Here is a 19,557-nt window from a genome sequence, read left to right as displayed (position 1 = left end):
TTTAATATTTGTGGATTCTTAACAGTCATAGTCAAAAACAAGAAGGAAAGTCCAAGGCAGATGAGGTTATCACCAAGCTTACACATCCCTCCTACTTATTCTCCCCAAGTTCCTGCATTCCAGAGTCCCAAGGCTTCCTGCCAGCTTTATAAGAATATTTTATTTCAGCCTTCCACCTAAGTAGAGGTTCCCAGATCAAGCTGTCGTAGGACACATTATTAGAGGAGCTGGTAGGTTATTAATTCATATATAAATAGATATAATGATTCATTTACTCATCTAGTTATTCAACAAATATGTGCTGAGCATCTCTTTGGCACCAGGCACCATGTTAGAAAAATATTATCATCACCAACTTAGTGAACACCATACTAAGAAAGATCAACCCTTAGTTATCCACAATCCCACTTTGCTGCATTTTTAAAGATGTACTTTGTAGATTGTTAACCCAAGGCATAGTAGACACTGACCAAAGAATTTTAAGCAGAAATATGCAAATTTAAATAAAAATGACTCTCCTTGAATTCTCAAATCCAAGGATACCTACACTTTCTCTCTCTCTAGAAAGTCAGCCTTGAACTTAGCACACAAATTGTTCAACAGTATGTTAAATGGAACTTGTCCTGTTACCTTGGGATAATTTTTTTAAGATTTCTAATTTATTTATTTGAGAGAGAGAATGTGAGAGGGAGAGAGAGAGAGAGCACACAAGCAGGGGGAGCAGCAGGCAGAGGGAGAAGCAGACTCCCCACTGAGCAGGGAGCCTGATGCTAGACTCGATCCTGGGACTCCAGGATCATGACCTGAGCTGAAGTCAGTTGCCTAACCCACTGAGCCACCCAGGTGCCCCTGTTGCCTTGGAATTTGAGATTAAGTCCTAAATGGGGCAAAAAGCAATAAATTGCCTTATATTATAAAAAGCTGTCAAATAGGGGCAGCTGGGCATCTCAGTCACTTAAGTGATTAACTCTTGATTTCAGTTCAGGCCATGATCTCAAGGTTGTAGGATCAAGCCCTGTGTTGTCTCCATGTTCAGCATGGAGTCTCCTTGAGATTCTCTCTCTCCCTCTGTCCCTCCCCTACTTGTGCACACTCTCTAGATCAATCAATTAATAAACAAATAAATAAATAAGTAAAATCTTACCCACAAGAGCTGCCCAATACATCCATGTGAATTAAGGATTCACAGAAACCAGTCCTAACCTCTGAACACCCCCAAAGAGCCTATATAAATAACTGACTAGCAATTCCTGGGTGAACCATTCAAATTAAGTAGTTACCAGGTCTTGGACACATTTTGACTTTTCTTCTCTCAATAGGGTGAAACAGAGAGGACTCTCCCCTTTTAAAGAAAGTAGGGAAGTTTCTGCAGACTACTCATGATAATTAGAAGGGCCAGAAGAAGACGCCCCTTTTCCTTTGATGTGAGTAAGCTGCAGTTCAAATGTCACCGTGAAAACATTCTTGGGAGACTTTGACATGCTTTCCTTGGTTTTGGAAAGCAACAGGGTATCTTGAAACTGGGGCCTGTCTCTGCCTTTTGGATTCTGAAGACGGAGATTGGCCAGAGTCATTGTGCCAGGGTGAGGAGGGGGAGCGGTTGAGGGAGTAGTGTGTGCTCTGATCATTTGGCAAGACCAGCTCAAAAGGACATCATGCAAACCCAAGCCATCTGGAAAGTACCTGTATTGGTTTGCTGTTACTAATGTAATGAATTCCACCAATTTCATGGCATAAAACAACACAAATTTGTTCTCTTAAGAGTTCTGCAGATCAGAAGGTTAAATGGGTCTGTAGGGCCACTTTCATTCTAGAGCTCCAGTGGAGAATCCGTGCCCTTGTCCTTTCCAGCTTCTACAAACTGCTTACATTCCTTGGCTCGTGTTCCTTTCCTACATCTTCAAAGCTAGCAGGGTAGCATCTTCTGTCTTCTCTGACCTCTCCTTCTGTCCTTATATGATCTCGATATGACTCCAGCCCTCCACCCTCCTCTTACAAGGACCCTTGTAATTACATTGGATCCACCTGGATAATCCAGGCTAAAGTCCCCCATCTCAAGATCCTTAACTTATTCACATCTGCAAAGCCGCATTTACCATTAACATTCAGATTCCAGGCATTAGGAAGTGGATATGTCCTGCCCAATGAGGCAGCTTGTTGGGTCATAGGGACCCCGCATTAAGAAGCTTGGAGGTATAACACTGGGGTGGATACGTCTCAAATGACTGAGGACAATATGACCCAAGTCAGACTCTCAGAGGACTTCCAAAGTACCACACAAATATGTCCCATGAAGGATCCAACAACTCACCCTCTGCCCTACAGAGACAATGCTGAATCTCAACAAGTCAAGAACCCCTTTGGTCAGACTTCTCCTTCCCCTTGGATGTCCCAAGGGTGATATTTGGGGTTGAGGTGAAGAATGAGGAGAAGTGACAGAACACAACAAGACAGGCCTTCTGGTCAGTCCTAAGACAACAGGAAGTGAGAGGCTATGATCTAAATGTGAGATCGATTCACACAACACTGGGGTAGTTTGACTACCCCAATGGGAGTCTCTTTTAATAAGGTGTGACCCTGCTAATATTGGAAAAGCATAAATTCTGCCAGCAAGGCAGCCAAGGGATAGGGAAACGGAAATCCAACAGAGAGTGTTGGAAGAGTAAGGTTGGAAAATAATTAGGCCCTTTCCTATTCATAGAAAACAGATTTCAGCCTATCCAACAGAGTGGTTCCAATGGGTTTTTTGCATATGGAGCCAAGTCTGTGGCTTTTGTTTTGTTTTGTTTTGTTTTTCTGCCTATGATTTCCTAAGTGCACCTGCCTAGAAGCACTTTGCATCTCAGCTGCTACGTGGTCCACCTTTCCCGTACTTCGCAGCAAACTGACCATTCGAGATCGGCCTATACTCCTAATTATTCAGAGCATTTCCTAATTCTCTACATATATTAACCGGCACTGGGTTGATACTTATATGTTGTTCAGCAGTTGCTACACAGGCTTTGAAGTTATTTCAGCTTGGCATCACAGAGATAATCTGTCACTGATGTAAACTTGTATATTTACAATATTACAATTGCTGTCTTGTTATTTTTTCATTATTACTGTGTTTTCTGAGTCTCCCTCATTACCACGTGTATTGTTTCATTATTTACATTTTGAATGCTGTTATCTCTAAGGCTGGCAGCAGAAGCATTGAGATAATGACACGATGGCAAGAGAATTATCGAAATATGGATCTTCCTGCTTATGCTCAAATAAATTATTGTCGAGCTCTTCAGATGCTTCTTCTGGATCCTCATTAAGACGCTCATGGCCTTGGGGAATTATGGAGTATGAGCTGCCTTTGTCTAAGGATCTGAAGATACAGAAACAAAACTAGAGAAAGAGAAACCGATCAAGACTTGAAGTGAAGCACGTTCCTGATAGTAAGTAGCAGGGGATGTGAATGAAACATCCAGTGAAATATGTATTTAACAGAAACGGCCTTGAAAGAAAATGGTATTTGAAAGTCTGAAGGTAAAACAATGACTGAAATGCAGTCATTGACGTCATTGCAGGTGTTTTGTTTTGATTTAGGTATTGCCTGTTTAAAAAAAAAAAAAAAGAAGAGAAAGAAAGAAAGAGAGAAAGAAAGAAAGAAAAGCAGACAATGTCCATGGGACCTTACCACATGCCCTGGTTTAAAAGTCTACTACAAAACCATGCCTCCCATCTTGCTATTTTTATCGCTGACCTTCCCACTGAGCTTCAAATTCAAATATCTAACTGCAAATCTGATATTTACACTTGCCTGCCCATGGTCAACTCAAATATAATAATGCTAACTCAGAAACTTTTCTTCCCCAAAAGTCTTTTTACTCTCGTCCCCACTCCTCCAGTCTCAGTTCATGCTGTCATCATGTACTATACAAAATCCAAGACATTTTCTTCAACTCCTTTCTTCTCTTCCTGCCCTCATGGAGTTGGTCAAGTCCCATAGGTCCATCTGCAAGGTGCACCCTGAGCTCAACAATGGCTCTCTGCCTCCATGGAGAACACCCTTGCCCAAGACATCCTCATCTCTTAAGGTGCACCGCCTCTCACCAGAAGGGCCAAGATCCCTTCTTGCATCTCTGCCCACAGCAGCTAAACTTAACTGTACAAGACGTGCATCACGTCCTGTCTCTCTTCTGCTCTAAGCCCTGTGGCTTCTCATCACACTTTGAATAAAATCTACACCCTGTGCCATGGCCTGCAAAGCTCCAAGTGACCTGCTCCTGACCACCATTTAGATCACATCTCCTCTCATTCTCTCCAGCCGTAGTGGCATTCTTCCAGGTCACTCCTGCTTCATGCTCCCTGCACATGCTGACCCTTCTCTCTAGAATATTCTGCTTCCAGATCTATACATACATGGGTGACTGCTTCCAAACTCCTCAAGGAGAACTTTCAACTCCTCAGACACTCTCCCTCCTATCTGATACTCCTTCATGGTACCTATCACATTCTAAAGCATCTTGTCCACTAATTTGTCCTCTTTTTACCAGTTTTATCTCACTAGGTGAAAAGCTCCATCAAGGCAGTGATCTTGTCTCTTTTGTTCTCTCCATTGTATATCTACGGTCAAGTTTGGTGCCTATATCATAGCAGTCCCCCAATAAATATTTGTGAATAAATGAATGATTGGAATTCAAATTACTTGTGACTCAGTATCAGAGGCCCACACTGCCAGTCTTCTTAGTTATACCAAATGGGCTCAACTTAAGCTATCTTCCTGCATGTATGGAAGGATCCAAGTTGGAGATTTAATTTCCAAGTGGAGAGGTGGATGCTCACTGCCTTTTGCAAAGTCAGCATCTCAGGCTCTGTCTAACCACTTCATCACTCACCTATTATCATCATAGTGAGGGATGTGTGCCCCAGCTCCTGTTCTAGTGTGGGGAAGTCATCACCATTCTCTCTGCTACTAGGGCCCAGTACCGCCCTTTCTGGAATGCTTCTATTTGGTAACATTATTTCTCCTGACCTCTCTCTTTACAGATTGCCCAGCCATAGACAGATTAGATTTACTCTCTTCAGGCCCCAGTAAGAATGCCAGGTTTACTGGAAAGACAGAAATTTCTGTTTTGATACTATTGTTTCAGTCTTTTTTGATATCGTGCTGTGGTGATTGAGCATAGAATTTAGCTATACATTTGTGTTTATTTTTTTTTTTTTTATTTTTTTTTTTTTTTAAATTTATTTATTTGACAGACAAGAGATCACAAGCAGGCAGAGGCAGGCAGAGAGAGGAAGGGAAGCAGGCTCCCCGCTGAGCAGAGAGCACCATGTGGGGCTCGATCCCAGGACCCTGAGATCATGACCCGAGCGGAAGGCTGAGGCCCTAACCCACTGAGCCACCCAGGCGCCCCTTGTGTTTATTTTTGAGAGGGGTTATATAAAGGGAGGCGAGTGTGTGACAGAATGTTTCTCAAAAAATGTTTCTTGAAGCCCTGCATTCTCTACCATTTAAATGACAAAAAGAAACCCAAAAAGTGTGTCATAAGCTCCTAAGACAGGTGTCACCCACATACGACCCATCTGTTTCTCCACAGATAAAACAAAATATTAAAAAAAATAAAACAAACGATGGCACCTCCTACAACTCACCAAAATCCCCAAAGAGTGGAGATAATGAAGAGTTCTTGAACTGTTTTCTTGGGAAGAAAAAATGTAATGCTTATCATACTTCTGAAGGTCAAAAAGTAGGTCAATAAACGCAGAACAACAAATATTAGAATACAGAATAATATAGAATCTGACTCTTCACAAGACACAAATGAAATGAGTTTCACAACTTAGACATCTGTAAACTATGAATAGAATTATTTGATCTAAACATGTCAGTTTCATGGGAAAGTACAATAATTCTGTGGTTGGGGGCAGATCTACATTTTTTGCAATAGAATTACTGTTGTTAAGAGTTCATATTTAGTTTGACACTTCCTATGGGCCAGGCATTATTGCATGTGCTTTCTGCGTGTTCATTCCTGTGCTCCTCACAAGCCCCTCCGAGCTGGCTAACAGTGCACGTCTTGTTACAGCAAAGACACAGAAGCACAGAAAGAGAAGCTTATGTCCATGGGTAGATGGTTCTCAGTAACAAGCTGGGGTTCAAACCCAGGCTATACTTGATTTAATCACCAAAGTAAGCTACCTGTACCCTACTGCTGGGGGTGGTAATCGGTGACATTTCCTGAGCCCTTCTGCTTTGCCATGCACTACAGAAAGACTGTTGTTGGTTTTCTATCACCTAATCTTTCCAACAGTCCTGACATGGAGGAAGTATTATTATAACCATGATTTAAAAGGGATGATGGTACGATTTTGCAGAAAGTTTCCCCCATACGCTCATTGCTAGAAACAACTTAGGTTTTGTTCAGTTTTGCAAGGCATCAGCAGTCACTGGCAGCTCAGAGCACTGTTTTCTTGTAGCCCCATGTAAGGGCTTCGACAAGAGAATTGCCAAGTACATGTTATTTCCACTTTTTTTTTTAATGTAACCTCTATTTTTGCATCTAGGAAAAAAAAAACCTTAACCCCACCCCATTTTTAAGATTCTATTTATTTAGTTATTTATCAGAGAGAGAAAAAGAGAAAGCACAAGCAGGAGGAGCGGCAGGCAGAGGAAGAAGCAGGTTCCCCACTGAGCAGGGAGCCCTGCTGATATGGGGCTCCATCTCAGGATATTGGGATCATGACCTGAGCCAAAAGAAGATGCTTAACCGGCTGAGACACCCAGGCATCCCAAATTTTAACCGTTTATTCTTAACAGAGGCAGGCATATTTTTAAGGTGATGCTCCTAAGTCTTCTTGCTGCATAGGCCTGTCTGTGAGGTTATGTTTCTCATTCCAACCCAGCGTTAGGGCTGAAAAGCTCTCCAAAAGAAAGCTTAGACCTACCAAGAAGGTTCAATAATACCCCAATCTATGAGGCCGGCAAATTATAAAATATGAGTCCCTTCTTCAACTTAATTAATTGGACCATATAACAGAAACACTAACACAGGATTTTTACAGACTCCAACCAGTGAATCCTTTTCAAAGTGAGGCCTATAGTATACTTTTATTAGTCACAAATAACAAATGTAATGCAGACACCAGTCTCATCAGAATAGAAAAGAAATCTCTGGAGCCAACAGAAGAGAACTGGGAGTGCCATTAAACAGCAGTAACAGGGTGATTTAGCATCAATCACCATTAAGGGCAAATCATGCACACCTAATTTGGGAGATAAACTAATATAAAATTTGGGACTTATTACTTACAATCAAGAGTAAACACCTATTCCTTATGATTTGACAGGTACTGTTCTGAACCCTGCACAAATGAATGATTTCAAAATAACACACAGGGGGTGGTACAATTACATCTCACGTTACAGATTGGAAAACTGAGGCTTAGACAAGCCAAGTAAATTGTGCAGGATTATAAAGCCTGGAAGCAGCAGAACCAAATCATGATCCTACATTTTGGACATTACAAATGTTTAGTTAGTTGTGTTTTGTCAGCCTACAGTGACTTAAGTTATAACATCACAGGCCGACCACACTGAACTTTCCGCAGTTCCCACAGCATGGCCGACACCTTCTCACCTTGGCACATTTCCCCCTGCAAGTTCTCCCTGCTTGGGCCACCTACCTCCGCCAACTCACTTTCTTTTTTGTAAGATTTATTTGTTTATTTTAAAGAGAGAGCATAAGTGAGTGAAGGGGAGGGACAAAGGGAGAGAAAGAGAGAGAATCTCAAGCAGACTCCATGCTGAGAACAAGATTGAGGTGGGGCTCCATCCCACAAACCCGAGGAGATCATGTCCTAAGCCAAAACCAAGAGCTGGACTCTAAGTGACTGCCCCACCCAGGCTCCCCTCTGCCAACACTTTTTCCTAAAATTTCAGCTTAAGTGTCACCTTGGGAAGGCTGCTATTATGCTAAACACTCCTGTCCCAGTCTTCTGCCAATGGCATGCTAAGTCATCCTTTCTCCAGCTTAACATGCATGATCCATTGTGTGCAAAAAAGGGAAACAATGGAATCAAATTGGCAACCTGGAGTGAGAAAGAAAACACTGATACCCAGAGCTATCATGGTCTTACACAGACAAATAGAAAGCTACATTCACCTAACTGTGGCTAAATACATTTGATTGTTTTCAGTCGCTGACTATCAGGTAATGTTTACACTATTTGTTTATTTTACAAATGCTTCGGGGTGAAGCTGTGATGAAATATGCATCCATTATTTATTTGAGTCTTTTGAGAGTCCGTGGCTCTTCCCTATTTCAGTCCAATTTAATTTCAGCAAGCAAAACAAAAAAACAAAAAGGCAACAAAAATGAAAAAAACATCATAAAGATAAGCGAAAATATTTTTTCCTTTCCTGGTGTAGGAAGAAATCAACTATATGGAGGTCTCTGGATGATCAATAACTTCTCCACCTCTTGCTTTTCTTGGGAGGCTTGTGAAATATTTATTGCGTTTCTTTCTAACAGCTTAAAAAAGTATCTTTCTCCTCCAGAGAATATTATTCTATGACCCAACTCATGTCCCACTGTTGCCTGCCTCAGCCGTGCTTGTAACTCCTGTCCCTTCACCTGACCCCGTCTTTCAATGCTGCCTTTGGGTTAACTTCTTCTGACAATTTCTCTTGCCCTTTGTTTAACCTGTTACACTCCTTATGGCTTCTCTTTCTTTGATGTGGCCCAAAACATATTATAAACCAGAGAACAGAAGCTCAACAATGCAATAGTTCACCTAAGAATCTCTGCAGTATTCTAACCAGGGCAGAGCCTAGCATAACTCTAAAGAAATGGAGAAAACCTAGACAAAGAGGGAGAAATCCCCATCCGTGTATCAACTCGATGGGTCAAGGAAACCATTCTTCAGAACCATATGGCTACTTTTTACCTGTGGACAAATGTTAGAGCAAACCAACCCCTGGGGGTACATCCAGTGATGAAAACCAGACAAGCTGACCACTGATCATCAGTGAGCCCGACTGGAGATTCAGATTTGAGAATCAATGACAAATTGATCCAAAGCAGATTTTTTTTTTAAATCCCAGAACTAAAAGCAAACAGATTCAGAAAATGATTTTAAAAATTATTCATTATTCACCCACCCCCCCAACAAATGTATAAGAGGAATTGAGCATCTTCAAGGGAAACTTTATTTTGAATCAAGCTAATAGGACAATAGAGGAGAAATGAAAAATTGTCTGTCTTTGTGACAAATGCTGGTGAATGTTGAAAATGAAATGGATTCCTCAACTGAAGATGAAAGACTTAACCATTCACAGACTTAGTATTGTATATAATTGAGCAGAAAGAGAGAGAAAGAGAAGCAGGAGACAGGGTGTGAGGAACCAGGCCCTAGGGTATCAAGAGGCCGTGTTTAATTCAGATTGTACAGCTGAGCTACAGAATATCCTCAAGCAAGAGTCCCAACCTCTGTGACCAGATAGACTCATCAGCTGGGCAAGGCTAATTAGGACCATCCACCTTCCCCACCTAAAAAGCAGAGTTCATGTTAATTAACTTGGACATTTTGAACAACCTGAGCTCCACACACAAAAGGTGAAAGGGTATTTCGTGGTTGTTAGCAAAGACATGTGAAATTATTTGTCAGAAGGACCGAGACAGATCTGCCCTTGGGAGAGATCTCCCGTGCCACAGCACTGACCACACATTGTATATTTTTAAAGGAAAGTATCCCTCTAGCTCCACTCTCATTTCTTCTTCTGTCCCTCTTTCATTCTTGTCTCTCTCCTAAATATTCTTGTTCTCTGAGACTGTCACTCTCTTTTATGATTTTATATTGTCTTCTAAAAGCTAAGAAGCCACTTATAGTAAAATTTGATGGCCCTTCTTCCACATTTTCCCCATCCCTCCAAAACCCCAACAGATACCTTGCATCTCTTCTCCCTCTCAATATGCCAAATGATATTTTTTAGTCATGTTATATTAGTAAACAAAACTCTCTGCTCTTCTCTAGTAATCCCATGAAACAGATTAAAATGGATGCATTTTTACATAGCATTGGCATCTAATTCTAGACAATTGAAAAAAAGAAAACCTGAGGATTGACACCAATGTCTTGTTTTGTGTTTTAGTGATTACACACACACACACACACACACACACACACACACACAGAGGATACTAAAGAGTTGGCTTTAGAAACTGTCTTACTGGATGTTAGCCCTTGTGTTGCCTGGAGGCAGTATTGCTTTCTCTCCCCTCAAGTGCTTGTGAAGAGCAGTTCCACAGTGATCTGCAAACATACTTCACCTTCTCTGACTTTTGGAGAGTTCCTGGAGTCTTGTGTTTTAAAAGGTTGGGTTATAGATCAAAAGTGTACTGCAAAGGGCACCTGGGTGGCTTGGTTGATTGGGCGACCGCCTTTGGCTTAGGTTGTGGTCCTGGAATCCTGGGATTGAGTCCCACATCGGCCTTCCACCTCCATGGAGACTCTACTTCTCTCTATGACCTTCTTCCTTCTCATGCTATCTCTCATTCTCTCTTTGAAATAAATAAAAAATTTTTAAAAAATCTTAAAAATGTGTACTGCAAAGTTATTAGCTTAATATTTGAACTAGAATGGATTATCTGGTGTCCAATTGATAATTTGTCAGTAATAGATATAACAAGTCTAGCGGAAAAGGGAAAACAAGGAAGAAAAAAAGAAAACTTTTCAAAAAATATTATTTAAATAACTAGTTTTCTATAAAACCTTTAATTATTACTAACTAACTGAAGATGTTTTAGGATAGAACAAACTAGAAATCATAACTGTACCCACACCACAGTATGTAACCTTAGAAATCAAGTTTGAGGACATGTGAAAATTATCTTAGGGGAATCCCTTTAAAGTGTCATCATTACCCATTCACCAAGTTTATTCTGTTATAGAAATAATAATAAATTTACCTGTCAGTTAAACTTTAATTATGCATTTGACTACTCTGTTCCAGGTACTATAGTAGTTTCTGGGAATAAATCAATAAAAAGATGGCCTTTTATCACAAGTCCTTATGGTTTAGCCAGGGTGAAAGACAAACATGTGAACAATTTCAATACCACGTAGAAGGAATACACTTCTACATGCTTGCCTTTGCCGATTTACCCAAACCAGAGTTAGAGAAGGTACATGGGTAAGAAAAGGAAAGGCAGGGAAAACAAGTCTGCAGTGCCAGTGTTAGTGAATGATGAGTGTTTTAGTACACTTAGAGCATGAGTGTGACAGCTCACAAGCACAGAGCTGCAGAAGAAAGCACAGAACAGAGCACAGGGAGCCCTGAATGACACGAGAAGTAATTTTTACTGCAGATAATGGCAGGCCATGGTAATATCTAAGCAGTGAAATGATCAAATCTTGTTAGAGCTGCACTTGAGAAAGATCACTCTGGAGACAGCATGAAAGATCTATGTGAGAGACTGTCCCTTGAACACAAAAGATCCAAACATATGGGTTTTTACTGACACCTCCCTAAAACTCACAAAAAAGAAAAATGTAATAAAAATGGTGTGAAGCCAGGAGGACAAACAAAAAAGGGGAAGGAAATAGATTTTTGCATGATAGCAAGTCAGTGCAGAGAAAACTGAAGTCTAAATGCCTAACGGGAGGGACGGGAATGAGCATCAGGATGATTCACAGGAGAAGGCTAGCCTTAGCAAATAGAGACTCAAGGTGTTTGAGATGGAGGGGGGTGGAGAATGACATGGTTTAAAATAGGAGGATTGGTTGCAAACTTTGATGAGGAGTAATGAGATCTCCAGTCTGTTCCCAATCTGGAGGAAGGGCAGCTGTTTATTCTGTAGGGAAATGGAAGTGGAAAAGCTCTAAAATCAGCACCCCAAGATTTAGTATAGGGTGGACATAAGATCCACTGGATGCATTAGAAAACAGAAAAAAAAATCAGTGAAATTGTACATCTTAAAGAGATGAGAACCCTCTGATTCACAGAATACTGACTTCTTTCTGGAGAAAAGAAAACTTTCTGGAGAAAAGATAACTTCTTTCTAGCTAGCCTAGAAAAAAGAAATACAGATATCAATAGTTAGGACTTTCCAATAAACTGGTCAAATTTCCTTTACTCAATCTACATAAAGCCAACTCAATGGCAATAATCTCTCTCCACAACGGGAGCACACACACACACACACACACCCCTCCCACATAAACAAACTCATGATACAGAGCTTTCATATGACGTTTACTGCCTCAATGTTATGTAGGAAAAGAAAAGCAAGAAAACTACACATCCAGACATATGACAGAAGCCTCCTGCAAAAAAGGGAGGAAGGCAAAGGAAAAAAAATAAGAAAGAATGAAAGGAAGAAAGAAGGAAACAAACAAACAAACAAACAAGGGAAAACAGAACTGAAGGAGGAAATATAAGAGAATACTTCAAAATGGAATCTATTATTTATATCCTAAGATAAAAGGTATTATACCCACGAAATAAGAAAAGAGCTTATAAAAATGGAACAGTATGAGAACATCAGATTAGAAATTCTGAGAATTAAATAGAATAAAATTATTTAAAGATAAAGCTAGAAAACTGTCCCAAATAAAAAACAAGACTATAGATAGAAAAGAGAGAGAGAGAGAGAGAGAGAGAGAGAGAGAGAGAACTGTGGAATACAGAGAGATTTATATTAGAGACACAAATAGCATTTCCTAGAACTGAAGAACATGAATTTCTTAACTAAAAGTATTATAGGAATGCTCAGGAAAATAGCTGAAAAGGCCCACACTAAGTTACACTATTGTAAAATTTCAAAATACAAGGGATATAGAAAAATTATTTACATCTTTCAGAGGAGGAACAATAAGTCACAGATAATGAAGAAGAGTAATGTGATCTCACCTATATGTAGAATCTAAAAAAGTTGAACACATAGAAACAGAGAGTAGAATGGTGGCTGCCAGGGGCTGGGTGTGGAGAAAATGGGGAGATGTTGGACAGAGGGTGCAAAGTCTCAGTTTTGCAGGGTAAAGAGGTTGTGGAAATTAATGTACAGCCTGGTGACTAGCGTTAATAATACTGCAGTGTGTACTTGATATTTGCTCAAAGAATAGAATTTCTCACAAGAAAAATAAGAGGTGATGGGTATGTAAATTAGCTTGATCATTTCACAATATATACAGATATCAAAATGTCACTACATTGTACATCTTACCAGTATACCATCTTTATTTGACATTATACTTCAATAAAGTGGAGCTAGGGATAAAAAAAGAGCAATCTGAAAGCATATGAAAGGAAATCAAGATTGGAGCCAACATCAGTAAAGTTGAAAACAGAAAAGTAATAATGAAAACATAAAAATAACAAAAAAATAACAAAAAATAGAAAAAAAAGTAATCAATCAACTCAAAAAAAGATTCTTTCACAGGATCAAACAACTAATAAATCTCTATCTATCTACATTAGTACAGAAGACAGTGAAGATTCAAATTAAGAATGACATCACTACAGATAAAATAGATATTGAAAGAATAAGGAATACTATGAACAGCTTTACCCTAATAAATTCAATGACATAGTTGACATGGACAAATTTCTTGAAAGATACAAATTACCAAAGCTCACTCAAGAAGAAACAGCCTGAAGAACACCACATCTACTAAAAAAATTTTTAAATATCTTCTTACAAACAAAATTCCAGGCGCAGATGGCTATACTGGGTAATTCTATCGAGTATTTAAGAAAGAAATAAATGCGTTCTGCAGAAACTCTACCAGGCAACTGAAGAAGAAGCAACTTTTCAATTCATTCTATGAAGTCAATAGTATTCTGGTATCAAAACCATAAAGACATTTCCAGAAAAGAAAACTACCAGTAACACTCATGAACATAAATCTGAAAAATTTTACCAAAAATTTTAGTAAACTGAGCAAAATATGAAAGGTAGAACACACCACAACTGAGTGAGGTTTATCCCCAGAATGCAAAGCTGATTTAATATTCATAAAATCAATGAAATTTATTACATTAATAAGCAAAAAAAACCCCATGATCATGTCAATAGATGCAACAAAAACAATAAATGAAATGCAACACTTTTCTGATATAAATTCTCAGGAAATTAGAAATAAAAGAGAACTTCCTTGATCTAATAAAAAGCATCTATGAAAAATCTACAGCTAATATCATAAGTAGTAATGAAGGCTAAAGTCTTCCTCATTAAGATTACAAACAAAGCAAGGAAATCTGCTCTCCCTATTTCTATCCAACTTTGTACTAGAGGTTGTAGCCAGTGCAGGAAGATAAGTAACAGAAATAAAGGGCATCCAGATTAGAAAAGAGTAATAAAAGCTGTATTTATTTAGAAATGGCATGGTCCTATGTGGACCTATATGAAAGCCACTAGAATGAATAAATTAGTTTAGCAGGCTTCTAGGATATGAAATCAAAATTTCAAAAAAATCAGTTGTATTTCTATTTACTAAAAAACTCAGAAGTGGAAACTTTTAAAGGATACTATTTATAAAACATCAAAAATATGAAGTACTTCAGATAAATATATTAAAATATGTGTAAGATCTTTACACTGAAAAGCATAAAGCAATGCCAAGAGATATTAAGGAAAGCTTCATTTTTTTTTATTAATACTTTTTATTTTTTTTGACAGAGAGAAATCACAACTAGGCAGAGAGGCAGGCAGAGAGAGAGGAGGAAACAGGCTCCCCGCGGAACAGAGAGCCCGATGTGGGGCTCGATCCCAGGACCCCGAGATCATGACCTGAGCCAAAGGCAGAGGCTTTAACCCACTGAGCCACCCAGGCGCCCCAAGGAAAGCTTAAATTAATGGAGAGGTAAATTGTGTTCATGGATCAGAAGACTCAGCATTGTTAGGTTGGCAACTTCTGAAAACTGATCTATAGAGCCAAAGCAGTTCCATCAAAATCCCAAAGTGTATTTTTTTCTGGAAATGAAAAGCTGATTCAAAAATTTATATGGAAATGCAAATGACTTTTTATAAGCAGAGCAATTCTAAAGGAATGAACAAATGAACAAATTCTTATGACCTGACCTCAAGACCTATTGTAAAACTACGGTAATAATATCAGTTTGGGCTTGGCATAAAGGTAAAACAGAATAGAGTTCGGAAATACAATCACAGATATGGACAACTGATACAAAACAAAGGTTCAAAGGAAATCCAGTAGAGAAAGAATAGTCTTTCCAATAAATAGTGCTGGAGAAAACTGATTTTTGTCAATGTTCAAAATGAAAAGAGGAATGAAGAAAGGACAGTGTTTTCAATAAATAGGTTGGGAAAATTAGATATTCATATGCAAATAAAAATGAAATTAGTCCATAGCTTGCACCATATTTAAAAATAAAGTCAAAGTATACTACAGACTTCAATATAACACTAACACTAGTGTTGTAAGCCTTCTAGAAGACATAGAAAAGGTTTGCGACTTTATGTTAGGCAAAACGTTCTTATATACCACACAAAACACACACACACACACACACACACACACACACACACACACACACACACACACGGAGCTTGGGTGGCTCAGTTGGTTAAGCAACTGCCTTCAGCTTGGGTCATGATCCTGGAGTCCCAGGATTGCTTCCAGCGTCAGGCTCCCTGCTCAGGGGGACAGTCTGCTTCCCCCTCTGACCTTCCCCCTTCTCATGCTCTCTCTCTCTCTCTCTCTCTCTCTCTCTCATTCCCTCTTTTTCAAATAAATAAATAAAATCTTAAAAGAAATACACACACACATGTATATACGCCTCATCAAAAGAGACTTCTGTTCTTCCAGAAAAACTGTTAGTGAAATGGCAACCCAATGTACTAAATTAGAAAAAGTATTTGAAAATCAAATATCTGCTAAAGTATTTGTATCCAGAATATATAAACTACTTTCATCACTCAATAAGAAAACAAAACAAAATAATAGAAAGTGGGCAAAAAATCTAGAGCCTTCAGCTCAGGTCATGATCCCAGGGTCCTGGGATGGAGCCCTACATTAGGGTCCCTGCTCAGCGGGGAGTTTGCTTCGCCCTCTGCCTGCTGCTCCCTCTGCTTGTGTTCTCTTTCTCTCTCTGTCAAATAAATAAATAAAACCTTAAAATTGATAATTAAAAAATAAAATAAAATAAAACCACAATGCGATAACACTAATATCTAAAATTGAAAGAACTTCCCATACCAAGTGTTGGTGGGAATATGAATTGACTGCTAAGAAAGGCAGTTTCATAAGAAATTAAATATGCATTTACCTTATAACACAGTAATTCCATTCCTAGGTATTTACCCAAAAGAGATGAAACCAAATACCCCAAGGCTTGTATGGGAATGTTCGTAGCAGCTTTTAGGGTAATAGTATAAAACTGGAAACAACCAAAATGTTCATCAATATGTGAATAGCTAAACTGTACTATATCCTTACAATGGAATATTGCTCAGCAACAAAAAAGAACGAGTTACTGACCCAACAACATAGATGAATCTCAAAATGACTACAAGTGAAAAAGAACCCAGAGCATATATAGTGTATGATTTCATGTATATAAAGTTCTAGAACATGTAAACTAATCTACAGTGACCTAGGCAGCTCAGTGGTGGCCTGGGTACTGATGAGGTAGATGGGGCAAAAAGGGGGATTAAGAAGGAACTCAAGAAAACGTTTGTGGATAATGGATATATTTACTTTCTTGATTGTAGTGATGGTTTCACAGGCATACAAATATGTCAAAACTTATCAAGCTGTATTCTCCAAACCTGTGCCTTTTATTTTAGGTCAATTTATTTATCTTTAAAAATTTTGAAAGACCTTAAAAATAGAAAAAGGAATTGAGTGAACAAGTTTTTATTAGAAAAAGAGAAGTCTCAAAATGAAAAGAACAGGAAGTTGTGACAATATCCAAATTGAAGGTGATGTCTTGTACTAAGTATTTAGCAAATAGAATGGAGAGCAGTAGACAAATTTTCAAATATTTATTGAACTTTAGTAATCAGGACTTGGTATTTGCTTGGTGGGGTAGTAGTGTGAAAACATCAATAAAGAACGATGTCAGGTTTGGGACCTGGGGATTCTAGTATAGGGACAAGAATTTGCATAAAAACATTAGGAATTTAATTGTCAATATATTGAATTTAAAATACACACGAAGGGCACCTGGGTGGCTCAGTGGGTTAAAGCCTCTGCCCTCAGCTCAGGTCATGATCCTGGGATCCTGGGATGGAGCCCCGCATCGGGCTCTCTGCTCAGCAGGGAGCCTGCTTCCCCCTCTCTCTCGCTCTTCCTGCCTCTCTGCTTGTGATCTCGGTCTGTCAAATAAAAAAAAAACAAACAAAACAAAACAAAACAAAACAAAACCACCTATAGAAATGCCCAAAAGGGGGCGCCTGGGTGGCTCAGTGGTTGAGCATCTGCCTTCAGCTCAGGTCATGATCCCAGAGTACTGGAATCCAGGCCTATATTGGCTCCCTGCTTGATGGGAAGCCTGATTCTCTCTCTCCCCATCTCCCTGCTTGTGTTCCCATCTCTCTGAATGTGTGTCTCTCTCTCAAATAAATAAGTAAAATCTTAAAAAAAAAAAAAAAAAGAAAAAGAAAAAGAAAGAAAAAAAAAAGAAAAGAAATGCCCAAAAGGTAGCTGGGTAATGGGTCTGAAATTCCAAAGGGTGAGGTAGGATTTTAAGTCCTCACCAGACAGTTGATAACTAAAGCAAAGTATTAATTGGTGAGATCACCTAAGAAAAGTTGAGATATTATTTAAATGCTGAGTCCCAAACCCTGAGAGGTACTATGTGTATAACTGGGCAGAGCAGAGGATCTCATTATGTCAACAGAAATTTATTTTGGTAATTCCACTTTCAAAACATGTACTTAGACATCAAACTTCATCAATGTCAGAGAACTTTCAAATCCAAAAAATCAGTCTACAGTTGCTCGCCGTGAATTGGTAGACATTACGAACAGAATAAGCATTCCGCTATTAGTTGGGAGAAGCAATAGTTCTTAGTTATTGGTTGGGAAAAGTCTATGATGGACATTTGGTCATGCAAACAATTCAGCAGCCCCCCCAACATACACAAAATAACATCTGCACTTAGAATAATTCTCAATAAATGGCTCTCCTCTAGACTCTTCACTAATCATGATAGTTACGATCATGTGATTAAGAAGAAAAATTAGCAGAATTCCACACGGCATTTTTAGCCTCATAAATTTGAAATGAGAGAATTTTTCAACCCTATTCCTGTTAATATTTAACCTGCCCACACCGGGTATAATATTCCCTGCAACGTTTAAGTAACATACTTGGAGTTATTAAATACCAGTTTTGACCAGAACCAATATAATGACTTAAGATTCTTCATATTTGCTGAAATAGAAAAAAATTAATCAAGTGACAGACATATAAATGTGCTATTATGTTTCCATGAAAGATAGTTCCATGTGTATTAAAAATATTGAATAGAAAAGCTATAATTTGGGGCTTATGTCTAAAGCTAAGTATGAAATCCTAAGTAAAATTGCAAATAAATTATATATTAACTACCAAGAAATATATCCCTTAAAGCTCATACATTTCATTCCTAGCAAAGTCCTAATCAGATTTAATTAACTCATTTCTAACAAGCTTGGCTAACTGGTTCACTGCCTAAAAGCAAATTAGATGTAATAAGCTGGCTGAAGACAAGACCTCATTTTGAGACACACACATTAACAGCAGCAAACTATGACGACAGATAAAAAAGAATGTGAAAGAAAAAAAGGCTTTAGAATGCAGAAATCAGAGTTCTAAAAGCAGACCAGTTGGTGGCCATTTAGCGTGGAGTAAGCAACCTTCTATAGCTCAGTAGTCTCTGATGGTAGCACCAGCCTCTGATGATTATATAGTCACCAAAAGGTTAAATATAGTAATATTATATGAAATTGATTTAAAAGATGTTTTAATAGAATTAAAATTGTTTAATAGTTATGATCCTTTGTTTACAAATCTTGCTTATGCAGTTTTGTTTTGTTTTGTTTTTTTTAAGACTTCATTTATTTGACAGACAGAGATCACAAGCAGGCAGAGAGGCAGGCAGAAAGAGAGAGTAGGGGAAGCAGGCTCCCCACTGAGCAGGGAGCCTGATGTGGGGCTCGATCCCATGACCCTGAGATCATGACCTGAGCCAAAGGCAGAGGCTCAACCCACTGAGCCACCCAGACACCCCTGCAGTTTGTTTTCTAATAATGAATGTTCTCCCTTCAAAATAAAACCCATTCATAAGTAATAATGTATCTCTTAAAAGATCTCTTCATGATTTCAAATACAAAGTACTTGTTAATTGACCCTCAGATGATCTCTTTGTGTGTGTTATTTAGAACTCCTTAACTTCTACCTAGCATCACAGTTATTTGTGTAGAATTGTTTTAGCTTGTTAGATTATTAGCTGCTTGAAGACAGAGAGCAAAAATCAGACCCTCTAATGGTGCCTGGGTGACTGTCAGTTAAGGGAACAACTCTTGAATTCAGCTGTGGTCATGATCTCAGGGTGGTGGGGTCCAGTCCCAC

The sequence above is a fragment of the Meles meles genome, chromosome 15 (genome assembly GCF_922984935.1).
Source record: "Meles meles chromosome 15, mMelMel3.1 paternal haplotype, whole genome shotgun sequence".
Classification (NCBI taxonomy): domain Eukaryota; kingdom Metazoa; phylum Chordata; class Mammalia; order Carnivora; family Mustelidae; genus Meles; species Meles meles.
This window is presented reverse-complemented; position numbering follows the sequence as displayed.